A 13,696-nucleotide genomic window follows, 5' to 3' on the forward strand; every position below is an offset into this window, starting at 1 on the left:
AGCAGGGTTAATAAAAAGGAAGAATGGAATATTAAAGCAGCAGATTAAATTACTAACAAGTAAAACCACCTTGGCCAAGTGGATTAAAGTACTATCCCAGGCTTTAATACATTTGAATGATCAGTCAGTACGGGCTGTTGCCCCATATGCCAGACTGGGAACCCCGTCACCCAATACCGTAAAGGTATGAAAGTCTCAGGAGACAGACATTGTCTCAACTCTCACTGTGAATCAGTATGCTGTGCTGCTGAGAACACCAAGCTCCATCACACCTGGGAAAGGGGTCACCTACTGGAATTTGCAATAGGGTGTCCCATCGAGATGGGCGAGTTACTTCACACCTCTGGGTAAAGGGGAACTACTCAATCTCCACTGGGATCCCATTGTCCTGTTGCAAGATGGACCTGCTGAAACACACTATACCTGGAATGGAACATGCATCATTGAAATAGGGGAGAAGGTGGGAGTCCTGGTCTGGCATATCCCACCCTTGGTCCATCTCCTTATGCCTGACATTGCTGCCTCCCCCAGCCAAAATGCATGGTATGTACAACCAGTTCAGATTCCTAAAGCTGCAGCTACCTTAACAGCTAAGAATCAGGCACAAGTATAATTCTTACAGAAGGCGAATAACTTCTCATACAAGTTCCTACTAAATATACCTTTTTGATCTTAGACTTCTGCTGTTCCTGTGGTGTCCAGTCATGGGATGGGCACCTGATGATAATACCTTTCTACAGTGGGCCCACTTATATATTGGGCAAAGGAATCAATCCAACTGTTGGGTATACGAGCAGCTGCCTCTCTTAGCCTGTTAGGATTGCCATGGCGGGATACAGGGAGGGGAGTGGAAGGCCCTAAAGCAGTGCATTAAGGAAGAACAAACTAGAACTAATACTCCTACTTCAACTGATAGTACTACTGATCCAGAAATCTGGCCTGTGTTATACACTATCAATAATGCTGGGCATGGGTACTCTTTTTCTGTCAGTCGAACTACACAGGCAGCCCACCAAACTGCTGTCAGGAAAGGTCCCAAAAATACCATCATCAGAGCCACGGGGAGCCACACTGAGATTTGGGATGGGTTAATGTGCTTACCCCAGGTTATGGACATTTGAGCTCTCATGAACCCCTATGCTGGGAACAAAAATATCACTCTAAACAGAACCACCCCAATTGTCCCTGGGATATGGAGTGGATACCACCGGAACTCTGTAGTCATTCTGTCACATTACATGATTGCTACTGGTTTGGCACTGACTGGTTACTCTTCCCCAGTATTTACTGAGTAGCCCCGAATGGGGTTTTCTGTGGCAAAGATTTGTGTGATACAAATCTTTGGCCATGGCTTCCACCTGGGTGGTTGGGCCACTGCACCCTGGGATTTCCCCAGGCACAGGGGAGAATATGCCTGCTGTAACAAAAATTGCCAACCTCCCTCTCCTCAGGGCCAAATGGGCACGTTCTTTTTTCCACTGCTACAACCATTTGGCGCCATCTTTGTTCCCACCATTAAGCCTGGAGGATGTCATAGCTCCCTTAGTAAATTCACTGAGCAAGCTTTACATGACAGCCGACAAAGCCTGTTCTTACTGAACACTGAGATGTCTCTAATGAGAAAAGCTGTCCTCCAAGTAGGATGGCCTTGGACATTATTACTGCCTGGCAAGGAGGCACCTGTCCCATTACCCAAGCAAAATGTTGTGTGTTCATACCTAATGAGTTTGCAAATGTATCATCTTTACTAAATCACACGAGGACACAAGTAAACGCCCTGAGTGATCTGACCTATCAGCCTAGGAGACTCAATAAATCAGTGGTTTGGATCATGGGCACTTTGTGGGAAAAAAATTATTTATTTTGGGAATCATTATCTTAAACTGTTTTCTCTTACATGTGCCTAAATTACGGTTGTGATATCTGCCTGCAGTGCAGACAGAAAGCTACCAAATGAGCCACCTCCATGCTAATAAAACCTGAGGACGGCTCAGGAGACACTGCAGAAGAGGGGTGCGTGTGTGTGTGTAAAATTCTAAGAGCCAGGCAGGAGGGCTGGAGTGTTGGAGGAGGTCATCATGAGGACGTGGCCGCGGGGTGACTCTCTAACTAGACTCCGGCCATCAGAGGCCCCTTACCCTCTCCCCTGTTCTTGGAATGTATGTTCCACACACCGGTCCCTTACTAGGAGCTACTTCTAGGACACAGCCCAGAGAGAGTAATGTGTTATTGAGACCACCTGGAGTGTATACGTGACTGAAGCCCATTAAGGCCTCTATACAAATTCTTAAGATTCTGGTGGTCAGGTGAGGAGATCTCCTCGTCTTCCGATCACCCACAACAAGCCTTGCATGTGAGTTCCCTCGCTTATTAAAACTGCCACTTACCAATTTGGAGTGGTCTGCCTCCGTCTTCAGTCTCTCCTTGCTCTCCATGGACACAGGCCAGTTTTGAATTTCACCTGGGAAATCCCAGGACCGTGAACCAACAGACACCCTACCCTGACACCGTCCAAGCTGTACATGACTCCCTTTACTTCTTCACCCTGAAGATGTTGCAAACAGTATGGAAAGAAGCACCTCGGAGAGAGGATTGTAGACGGCATCACAGCAACAGCTCCCTTAGTCACGCCTTAATACTGGAATGCGTATACATCTTTAGTCTTGCTTCAATAACGCTTGTCAGCCTCAGGCTCCATGAAAACCGCCGCATCCAATGTTTGTTTTGTCTGTTAATTTATAACATTTGGGGCCAGATGTGAATTGAAAATCCTTCACCAAACTGTCAAAAGCAACAATTAAAAAATCTTCTCCAGGAATTGCCACAGCAGTCACTCCATTCCAGATGTAGGACGGAAAGCGCACGAAAACGACAGGGCTGTGAGTTCCCGCGGCCAGGTTTCCAGCAGGACGAGCGCAGAGCGGCGGCCGACGACATCTCGCGGCAGGCCTTGCTGTCCCGCGAGAGGTTTCCCGATGGGTAGTTATCTGACTTCCGGCTTCTCGCGGATCATAACCTTTCCTAGAGAGTCTGAGTTGCCTCGGATAATGAAGTTTCCAAAATTTCCGTTTGGTGTTCCCCGATGAAAATGCTTGTTCACCAAGAGTCAGAGGTAAGCCATGCACGTGTATCCAGAGTTTCAGTCAGTGTTTTCGTTGCACAGTTTTATTTAAGAAAAGCTATGGTCTGAGGGTTGATCCCAGCGTGCCTGGAATTGGTCTGAGCTGTTTTGCTGAAGTGAGAGATGTGCCAAGACAGTATTGACTCCTAGTCAAGGTGTGAGTTGTACTGATTAATAGTGTTGCTTTTCAACCGAGGGGCCAAAGGGCAGTGTCTGGTAGTTTGTACCAGCTTGTGAGCATCGTTTATTGATAACAGTGAGATGATGGTTTACACCTGGTCTAAGTGAGACTTCCAGAGGGCTCTGCCACTGGGGCCGGTTACTTCACAAGAATGTGCCTACACTAGGTTCCCTGGTTCCAGGGTGTTCTGTGCCTATCTTGGTGGTTCTGATTTGAGAGAAAAAGTGTGTCCGCTGTGGTCCTGCAGATGGAGGACAGTAAGAGCTAGTTCTTGGCTTCTCCTGATCTATGCTGTGAGGCAGATCTTTGGTTGAGATGCATTTCTTTTATTTCAATGCTGCTGCTATTTTGCATTCTTTTCTTGCAATAACCTGTAGATTCCTAAGCATTATAGTTACCAGTACTCTGAGAATTCTTTAGCAGTTGAAACTTGTCTGACTGCCACCAGTAGTGAAGCCTCCAAAAGGAAAAACAAAGAATAAAACAAATAAATAAGAAACAAAAAAAAATCAGAAGATACTGAGAGAATGCAAGGAAGAAACAAAAGACAAAAAAGTCTGTAACTCATGTCCTCAAGAAGAAAACAGAAAGTGTCTATTGCATGCTAAACAATAGACATGGATGGAGGTTAGAAAAACTCATAAAAATTATTTTGAGTTGCAAATAATGATCACATATTACTTCAATAGGAGAGATGACAGATGTTTCTAAATCACTATCCAATGCTGGACCTAAGGATGCAAGAAAATAAAATGTTGATTTATTGATAATTATTGTGTTAGTTGTTTTAGCAAGTACTGAACATTTTAATTTAAAAGAGGGAAGTTATGGGGCCTGGCTTGGTGGCACAGTGGTTGAGTTCACACACTCCGCTTTGGTGGCCTGGGGTTCGCAGTTTTGGATCCTGGGTGTGCACCTAGCACTGCTCATCCAGCCATGCTGTGGCAGCATCCCACATAAAATAGAGGAAGACTGGCATAGATGTTAGCTCAGCAACAGTATTCCGCAAGCAAAAAAGAGGAAGATTGGCAACAGACGTTAACTCAAGGCCAATCTTCCTCACACGCACACACACACACAAAAGGTAAATTGTGGAAATTTATCATTTTGATCACTGAAACAAATGATAGTGACTTGATATTGTCCCTGATAATCATGGGTTTCTATATAACAGTGAAATATAACCACGAAAGAACAAACATCATGAGAAGCAGAACTTGAAAAAAAGATATTTATGATTGTGTTATGTGATTCGTTCCTATCTTATGCAATCTAAGTACCAGTGTCAGAAAATTTAGCCTCTACATTTCCAAAAAATGTTTTCTAAAAATGTTACCAATTTTCTGTTTTTTATTCCTTCTCAGAGAAAGTCATGTCTTTTCCTTTCATCCTCTTTTGGATTGAATGATATGTGCTTTGCTAGCAGGGAAGACAGAAGAGAAATATGTTTCCTTGCCATTAAAATAGACTTTCATAAGTAATGTGTTTCTACGGCTACAGTGCTTGTGTGTGCCCTTGTATGTGTGTTAACTTCATCAGGATTTAATCCTTAACTGTACTGTAGGTGATTACTTAGCACAGGCTTTCTACTTATAACTTCATAGATGTGATTTTTGAGGGAGAAAGAATCTTTGTTGTGTCATTTACTGTGTGCAGTGAGGCTCAGTACATAAATTGTACACAGATACAGTTTATTCTATAAAGGAGAATCTCTGTACAGAGCAGTGATGACTGCACTTGCATGCTCAGCACTAATCCCTCATGCTTTTTGTATCTGTGCCAAAGTACTTTTGGTAATATTAATTGAGAGGAGCCACACAGTATTTGAAATAGAGTCATGGGAATTCGTCCTGTTATATGGCTGAGTAACTATACAAAACATCCATCAGTACTGACCACACCATCGAATATTGCATTGTGGCATCAACCCAAGACATTACATTTATCTAATCATTGGCTTTACATTTACCTCAGTCTATTTCAAGACAAGAAATGAAATGTTTGCTGCAAAATTACATTTCCAGCAATTTCTGATAAGGGAAGGAGATGAACTTTGAATGGAGCAACTGTTTTCTAAATGGATTTTTAAGACGTGGTATACTGGGTCTTGAGTTCATTGATTTGTGTTGGGCCAAGAGGCATGGGTTAAAAGGGGACATCTTTCCAGTAGAAGAAAAGGTTGGAAGGAGATTGCTTGTTCCCTGAATCAGAGGTCTGAAGCCAAATTTAAAAACCTGCTCACAGAGCAAATTTCTTTTGATTCCTTAAAATAAAATTTCAAAATCCTATAAGCACAGGGACATCTTATATCTTTTGGGACATTTTAAAAAGAAAAATACATTAGTTCAGTAGATGATACAAAGGATTGGAAATGGAATATAGGACCTTTCACCCCTAGGTTACCATTTGATGAATGCCACCCAGTTTAAAGTGATCATAATTCTTTTCATTGTGTTTCACTATGGTAGTTTAAGGAATAGTCATAAGATTTTCATCAAGATAGGAACCATTGGATTCCCAGGTAGGAGGATGTTCGTAGATCATTTAATTTGATTTCTGAACCTGAAAAAAGCTGTGCTAGTTGTTTGTGAGAATACATTTACTTATAATAAATCACCATAATAAAAGGGCAAGTTTTCCCCAGCTAAGCATATAGTTTTTATAACTGAAACATGCAAACATAAAGACTTTACTTGTTTTATCCCCAGCTAAAGTAACTTTCCATTCACTAAGTCAATCCATGTTTTGTTTTATTTTGTTTTTTGCTGAGGAAGAGTTGCCCCAACCTAACATTTGTTGCCAATCCTCCTCTTTTTTAGCTTGAGAAAGATTAGCCCTGAGCTAACATCTGTGCCAGTCTTCCTCTATTTTATATGTGGGTTTGTGCAACAGGATGGCTGACAAGTGATGTAGGTGTGCACCTGGGATCTGAACTTGTGAACCTGGGCCACCCAAGTGAAGTGCTCTGAACTTAACCACTAGGCCACAGGGCCGGCCCCATAAATCAATCCATTTTTTAATTCCACTAAACTACTTGCTTCAGTATTATCCTCTGGAAATAAATTGCATTAATGTAAAAAAAGTTTAATTCTTTTCTCTTAATGCCGTTAATATTTTTTCATCCTTTTAGCAGATAAACGGTATGTAAGAATACACTGATAGCATTTTTTTTTCTTTTCATAATTTTGGAAGTTAAATTTCTCCACCATTAAGGCCAGTGAGTTTGCTTTTTCTTCCCTTTGGAATTTAATTCAAAAACATACAAAGCATCTGTCAATGTAAAACATCCTAAATGGGTGACATAGAAATGCCAAGCTATTTCAAAGAGAACTTGATAGATTCTTGTGTAGTCAATGACCAGTCTTATCCCTTTCTTGCTTTCAAGCTATTGATAAATTCAGGGCATGCTTATATCCCAAGAATCTCTCATCAAGGGATCTTGCCTTTAAGAACATTTGATAAGCCTGTTCAGTGATCCTGTGGATGCATTCTATTTAAAGAATCAGGTCATGCACTATTCTGGCACAGTGAGTTGCTTATTTTTCTAGAGGAAGAATGTTAGAAAAGAAGTGTTAAAAAAAATCCACCTTGCGATGTTCTCCATGTGAATAAATCCAGGATTACTCATTTGATTTTGAATTCAAAATGCCATAGTTCAAAAAGTGTCTTTTTCACCCATTTCTCTCTCCAAAATACAGAAAAAATAGCTGACTTTAAAATGGAAAGTGAATTGTTATTGACCATTTCATACTTATAAATAATCCACTTAGAGTCTTACAAATGGATGGCATGGAAATTTCAAGCTATTTCAAAGAGAACTTGAGAGGTGTTATTTTAATAATTTATAATGGAAACTGGTATGATGATATATTCAAAATGTGTCTAACTCTCACTTCTTCAGTCTCCAATATTCAGACCTTCTCTGTCTCCTTATCTTTCTTATTCTCTTTCTTCTTCTCTCCTCTCTCCCTCTATTTTTCATGCTCTAAAGGGAAATCAGCATGTTGCTTCTGACTTTTCCATTATTGCTTCAGTTTTTGGAGGCGACTAGATGATATGTATCCCACTGGCTGTAAAAATATAATTTAAACACAGAGAGTTACAAACAGCTTGATGTCAATAAATTATATTCCTGAAGAGCCCAACTATGTAGCAAATTAGAATATTGAACAAATTTTAGTTGATGGTGTTGCATTTCGTGTTTTATGGTGGAGTCATAAGTTCAAAGCTGGTAAAATTTATAAAGATAATAGAATGTGGTGATTTCGAGGTATAATTCATCATTTTACATTATTCCATCAAATCTGCATCACAAAAGATGTATTTTATAAAAAAAAAATTATTGATGGGTAAACATGAAATTGGATTATCAGAGACTACATTTTACAATTTGAAGCTATCATAAGTGATATTTAATAATATACCATATCTATGCACTATACTTTCTTCAACTTCCCCAGTTTGGGTTGAGATTGTATAGAATGTGGAAAAATATTTGTCTGTTACCTGTAGGTGAATATATGGAAATACTTCTTTTTAGCATGTTGTGTATGTGAAGTCAGTTTTGTGGTTGCTTCTTTTTGGAATTTGGTTTTCATTTTAAATTAGTTTATTGTCATGCTACCCTTAAATTAGCCACAATATTGACTCAAATCCACAGAGTGCAAAAATCCAGTGACAATATACACCCACCCACCTCTGCCTCAAGATTAGGATAAATACCTTTGTGACTTAGATCATCTTAATCATCTCTGGCTGAAAGCTTCTCCTTCAACAAATTAATTAATTTCATAGATCAACTCCTACCCATGCTTCCCATTCCACACACACTTGGATGTGAATCTATTCACTCATGAAACCACACACACAATCTCATGAGGTATTTGTGTGTGCTGCATAATTTACCGAAAAATTTAGGAAATGGTAACAATCAACATCCCCCAAATAGTCTATTTAAGACTAAACAATAGCATTCATTATTCTAAAAGTAGCTTTTTATCCCAAGTCTTCACTGTTAATATTCACTTGTCATGCCTGCTCAAATAACGTCTGTCCTCCTGACACCTTTTTGATTGTTTTTCCTTTCTTTCATCTTCTCCCTTTTTCTTGTGGCGAAATTAGTAGAGAAGCAACCAAAAAGGTTCTATACATTTCTCATGCAAAGGAATTTAGTCCTCCCTTCATCTTCCCCTCTCCATCTAGACTCTGTCAATGACCCTTTTTCTCCATCAATGATGTTTCTAAACAAGGACAGTTAACCCTTAAGACAAATTCTTGTTCTATTTTCAATACTCTAAGTATTTATATAGATAAAATGTGAGACAGTTATTGTTTACTTGTCTCTGTGATAACATGCTTATCATGCTTATTTTGTAAAAGCCTACTTACAACGACTAATATATTAAAAAGAGTACAGTTCATTTAACAACAATATGTAGAATCTGTTACCGATATACAATACAGTTTTCAAGATTATATCTTTCCCGAAGAATATGAGAGCCTGATAAACACTGAGCAATTTGTTACTGGTTAGTCCCTAACCAAATAGCATACAGTTAATTATCATCCTGAAATCAGTTTTCTTCTAACCCCAAATATATGGAAACACCACCTATGGAATCTTAGTTAAATCCACACGTTAGGATGCTGATGACTTCAGTGGTACAATTTTTTAGTCAACAATGTATTCAGTTCCTACTATAAATACAGAGTATTGAACACTTCTGGTTTCTGATTCCATAAGTAAGGAGCTTGAAAGTCCCCACTTTGTCCTGACAACAAGTAAAAAGCTGAACAGACTGAAAAATGAATAACTCTTGCATCTGTAAAGAGGGGATGACACAGAGTAAACCGCTGACCCAAGATTGGAGAGACAAATGGGCAAATACAGGAAGTCTCGGCTTGCTGGAGCAGAGACTCATGAGTAGAAATTGCTGCCGTAACTAGTGCCAGGAACCAGTGCCTGGGTAAGAAAACCAAACTGTAAATGATGAATTGCTAGAATCTGGGTGTGGACAAATCTGAGAGTTAAAAAATCCCTGGGGACCCAGTGATACGGGACTGCAACAACACTGTGAGGTTTACCTCTAGGAGCTCAACAAGATTCCCACAATAGATATCAGAGAAAAATCTTCTCACACTTCGTACTGGGGGAAGAGGAAGAGGACTCACTCTGAAATATGCCAGAGCACTCTGCTCTTCTCAACAAGGCCTGCCCTCGGGGAAACTAGTTAACCAGCCGCTAAGGGATTGGGTATTATCAGAGACTAATTGATCTGGGGAAAGGAAATAGCCAACTCCAGCCTACTCTAGCCATCCTGTCCCACCTATGAGGTGAGAAAGAAATTAAGAAACAGTTGTGAAATTTATAGTCCAGAGGCATAGGCTCACTAAAAGACTGAGACCTAATTATAGGACTATAGAATTCTTCCCCTCCCCCTACACCTCACCATATTACTAAAGGTCTATTTATAGCAGTTTCTTTTACCCAGTACATCATATCTGGCTATCAAGAAAAGATTACAAAGCTTACCAAAAGGCAAAAAACACAATGACAAAAAAAAAAAAACAAACACAAGACAGAGCAAGCATCAGAAACAGACATAGCTGGGATGTTGGAATTAGCAGACTGGGAATTTAAAACAGCTATGACTAATATGATAAGGGCTCTAATGGATAAGGTAGACAGCATGCAAGAACAGATGTGTAATGTAAGCAGAGAGATGGGAAATCCTAAGGAAGAACAAAAAAGAAATGGTAGAGATAGTAGTACAGGCCATGTGAGGCTCCAAAGAGAAAATAATTTGGGATATTATTACATATATGTATATGTGTGTGTATATATATATATGTATATGTATGGCAGGGGGATAAAATACAACACTTATCAAATGTTAAAATAAGTAGCAAAATCTATTTAATTAATTCAGTCTGTTATTCATATTAAAGTTGAGTCAAATATAGCTTTATTTCCCCTTTACATTCTGGTTGAACTAAAATTTATGTAAATGGATATGCTGAAAGGAAGTAGTCATAAAAGTGGGTCTGAGACAGGACATATGCTATTTCAGATAGGATGCATGATGTGATAACACAAGGGTGTTTAACACAGATGCTCATTATAGAGCCAGTCTACGCTGGAGAACAAGAACTATCCACTAGAAGAAAATCTGCCTCAGAGAGGTATTATTGTTTGAAATTATTTATAGCAGCATTGAGTGTACTCGGGAAATCAAGGCAAGTTTTAGTGTTTTTCTCAATATTTTTAGAAATTTTCTAAGGTTATTTTATATCAAAATGAGTTTCAGCTCTCAGTGTTCTTTTATAATTTAAGCAAACACTATGATGTGTGTCTTGGAAAACTTTGAAAGTCCTTGTCCAAGCCTGCTGCTATCTAGGCAGGTTTTGAGCTTTTAACGTTGCAAGGTACATAATTTTTTTTGTTTTAGAAAAAAGAAAATTTTAATAATATTAAAATTCATGGGTCCTGGCTTAATTCCATTGAATTTTTTCAAAACTTCTTCAGAATATTAACTTGTCACACACTCATCCCTCCCAAAAAAATTCAGTTCCAAATAAGCATCCAAATGTAAATGACACATTAGACACAATTGCGTAACAAATCCCACCAAATATTAATGGCTTAAAACAATTTGCTTACTATCTCATAGTTTCCGTGGCTCAGGCATCCAGGCATGCCTTAGGCTGGTCCTTTGCTTCAGTCTCTCACAAGGCTGCAACCAAGGTATTAGCCAAGGTCTATGAATTCATCTGATGGCTTGGCTAGAATAGGATACAATTTCAAGCTCACTCAATAGTTATTGGCAGCCTGGGCCTCTCCCACATGGCAGTTAGCTTCATCACCATGTAAGCCAAGAAGGTAATAAAATCTGCTAGCAATATGGAGTCATGGTTTTTTGTAACACAGTCACAGAAGTGAGATCCTTGTCCTTTCCCGTATTCTATTGGTGAAAAGCAAGTCATATGTCCTGCCATCACTCAAGGCATGAGTGTTGATTAGACAGGTCATGAGTACGAGAAGGTAGAGATCAATGGGGACCAATGCAGATGTTTGCCTGTCACATGTGTCTCCTTAGATTTATTTATTTTTTGTTTTCTATTAAAAAAAAATTTTCCCAGTTTTATTGAGATAGAATTGATGTGTAACATTGTGTAATTTTAAAGTATACAAAATTATGTGTATATTGTGAAATAATTACCATGATAAAGTTAGTTAACACTTCCATCACCTCATATAGTTACAATTTTTTTTCTTGTGATGAGAACTTTTAAGATTTACTCTTAGCAAGTTTCAGATGTAATTGTAGTCATCATGCTGTACATTGTATCCCCAGAATGTACTCCTCTTATAACTGGAAGTTTGTACCCTTTGACCACCTTTAGCTGTTTATTCCCACCCCCACATGCTTGCCTCTGGCAAACAACAGTCTGCTCTCTGTTTCTATAAGTTCGTTTTTTTTAGATTCCACATTTAAGTGAGATCATATAGCATTTGTCTTTCGCTGACTTATTTCACTTAGTATAATGCCCTCAAGGCCATCCATGTTGTTTCAAATGGCAATATTTCCCTTTTTCTCCTGGTTGAATAATATTCCACTGTATATGTACCACATTTTCTTTACCCATTTATCTGTTGATGGACAATTAGGTTGTTTCCGTGTCTTGGCTATTCTGAATAATGCTGCAAGGAACACGCGAGTGCAGATCTCTCTTCAAGATAAACGTTTTGTTTCCTTTGGATATGCACCCAAAAGTGAGATTGCTGGGTTATACGGTAGTTCTATTTTCAGTTTTTGGAGGAAACTCCGTAGTAGCTGTTTACATTCACACCAACAGTGAACAAAGGTTCCCTTTCTCCACATCCTCACCAGCACTTGTCATCTCTTGCCTTTGGAAATAGCCATTCTGACAGGTACAAAATGATATCTCGTGGTGGCTTTGATTTACATTTCCCTGATGATTAGTGATGTTGAGCAGCTTTTCATGTACCTGTTCACCATTTGTATGTCTTCTTTGGAAAAATGTATATTCAGGTCCTTGTCCTTTTATGATCAGATTGTTTATTTTTTTGATATTGAGTTGTATGAGTTCCTTACATATATTGAATGTTAACCACTTATCAGATGAATGATTTGCAGATATGTTCTACCATTCTGTAGGTTTCCTTTTTGATTTGCTAATCATTTCTTTTCCTGTGTAGAAGCTTTTTAGTTTGGTGTAGCCCCGCTTGTTTATTTTTGCTTTTGTTACTTGTGCTTTTGGTGTCATATCCATAAAATCATTTCCAACACCAATGTCAAGGAGCTTTTCCCCTGTGTTTTCTTCTAAGAGTTATATGATTTCAGGTCTTACATTGAAGGCTTTAATCTATTTTATGTTAATTTTTGTGAGTGGCATGGGATAGGGATCCAGTTTCATTCTTTTGCATGTGAATATCCAGTTTTCCCACACCAAGTATTAAAGAGACTGTTTTTTCCTCATTCTGTTTTCTTGGCTCCCTTTCTGAAGATGAGTTGACTATACATGTGTGGGTTTACTTCTGGGCTCTTTGTTTCTTTCATTGATTGAGATGTGTGTTTTTATGCCAGTACCAAACTACTTTGATTACTGTAGCTTTGTGGTATATTTTGAAATCAGAAAGTGTGATGCCTGTAGGTTTAGTGTGATGCATATAGGTTTATCACCATGACTTTTGTTCACATACGATATTATTTACATTGGCTATTAACAGATCCAATTTATTACTACATTAAATCAGTCTGTCTTTGGGTTATGCCTCCTGTGTTCCAGAAAAGAAAATGCTTCAATACTGATCACTTAGTGATGAGTTGCTTCTTTCTTTTTTTTTTTTTTTTTTTGAGGAAGATTAGCCCTGAGCTAACTGCTGCCAATCTTCCTCTTTTTGCTGAGGAAGGCTGGCCCTAAGCTAACGTCCACGCCCATCTTCCTCTACTTTATATGTGGGACGCCTACCACAGCATGGCTTTTACCAAGCAGTGCCATGTCTGCACCCGGGATCCGAACCGGCAAACCCTGGGCCGCCAAGAAGCGGAATGTGCGAACTTAACCGCTGCGCCACAGGGCCGGCCACAATGAGTTGCTTCTTGAACAACTTTGTATCTACTAGGCCATCATTGTGAACTGTTTATGAAAGTTCAATTTTAAATCGTGATATGATTGGACAATAGGTCACTCAAAAGCACGCAGATAAACAAGCAAACAAGCAAGCAACTAACATCTAAGGGTATGATCTCCATTCATTTATTCTGGATAGTCGATTAAATGCCGACATTCCGACTTTAATTGGCTTCCCTGAGCTGCCCCCTTTTTCCAGATACTCCTGCCAACTGCGCTGATATAACTTCTAAAACAAT

General features: G+C 39.1%; 1 long non-coding RNA gene across 1 annotated transcript in view; it reads left to right on the top strand.

The window, feature by feature from the left end:
• Positions 1 to 2,977: 2,977 nt before the first annotated feature.
• The window catches only part of LOC139084680 (uncharacterized), a 161,478-nt gene continuing 150,759 nt past the window's right edge, over positions 2,978 to 13,696 (top strand). Inside the window, exon 1 of the long non-coding RNA XR_011542246.1 lies at positions 2,978 to 3,112. This is a non-coding gene — a long non-coding RNA (uncharacterized lncRNA). The remainder of the gene's footprint in view (positions 3,113 to 13,696) is intronic.

Source organism: Equus przewalskii, chromosome 1, assembly GCF_037783145.1.
Source record: "Equus przewalskii isolate Varuska chromosome 1, EquPr2, whole genome shotgun sequence".
NCBI lineage: Eukaryota > Metazoa > Chordata > Mammalia > Perissodactyla > Equidae > Equus > Equus przewalskii.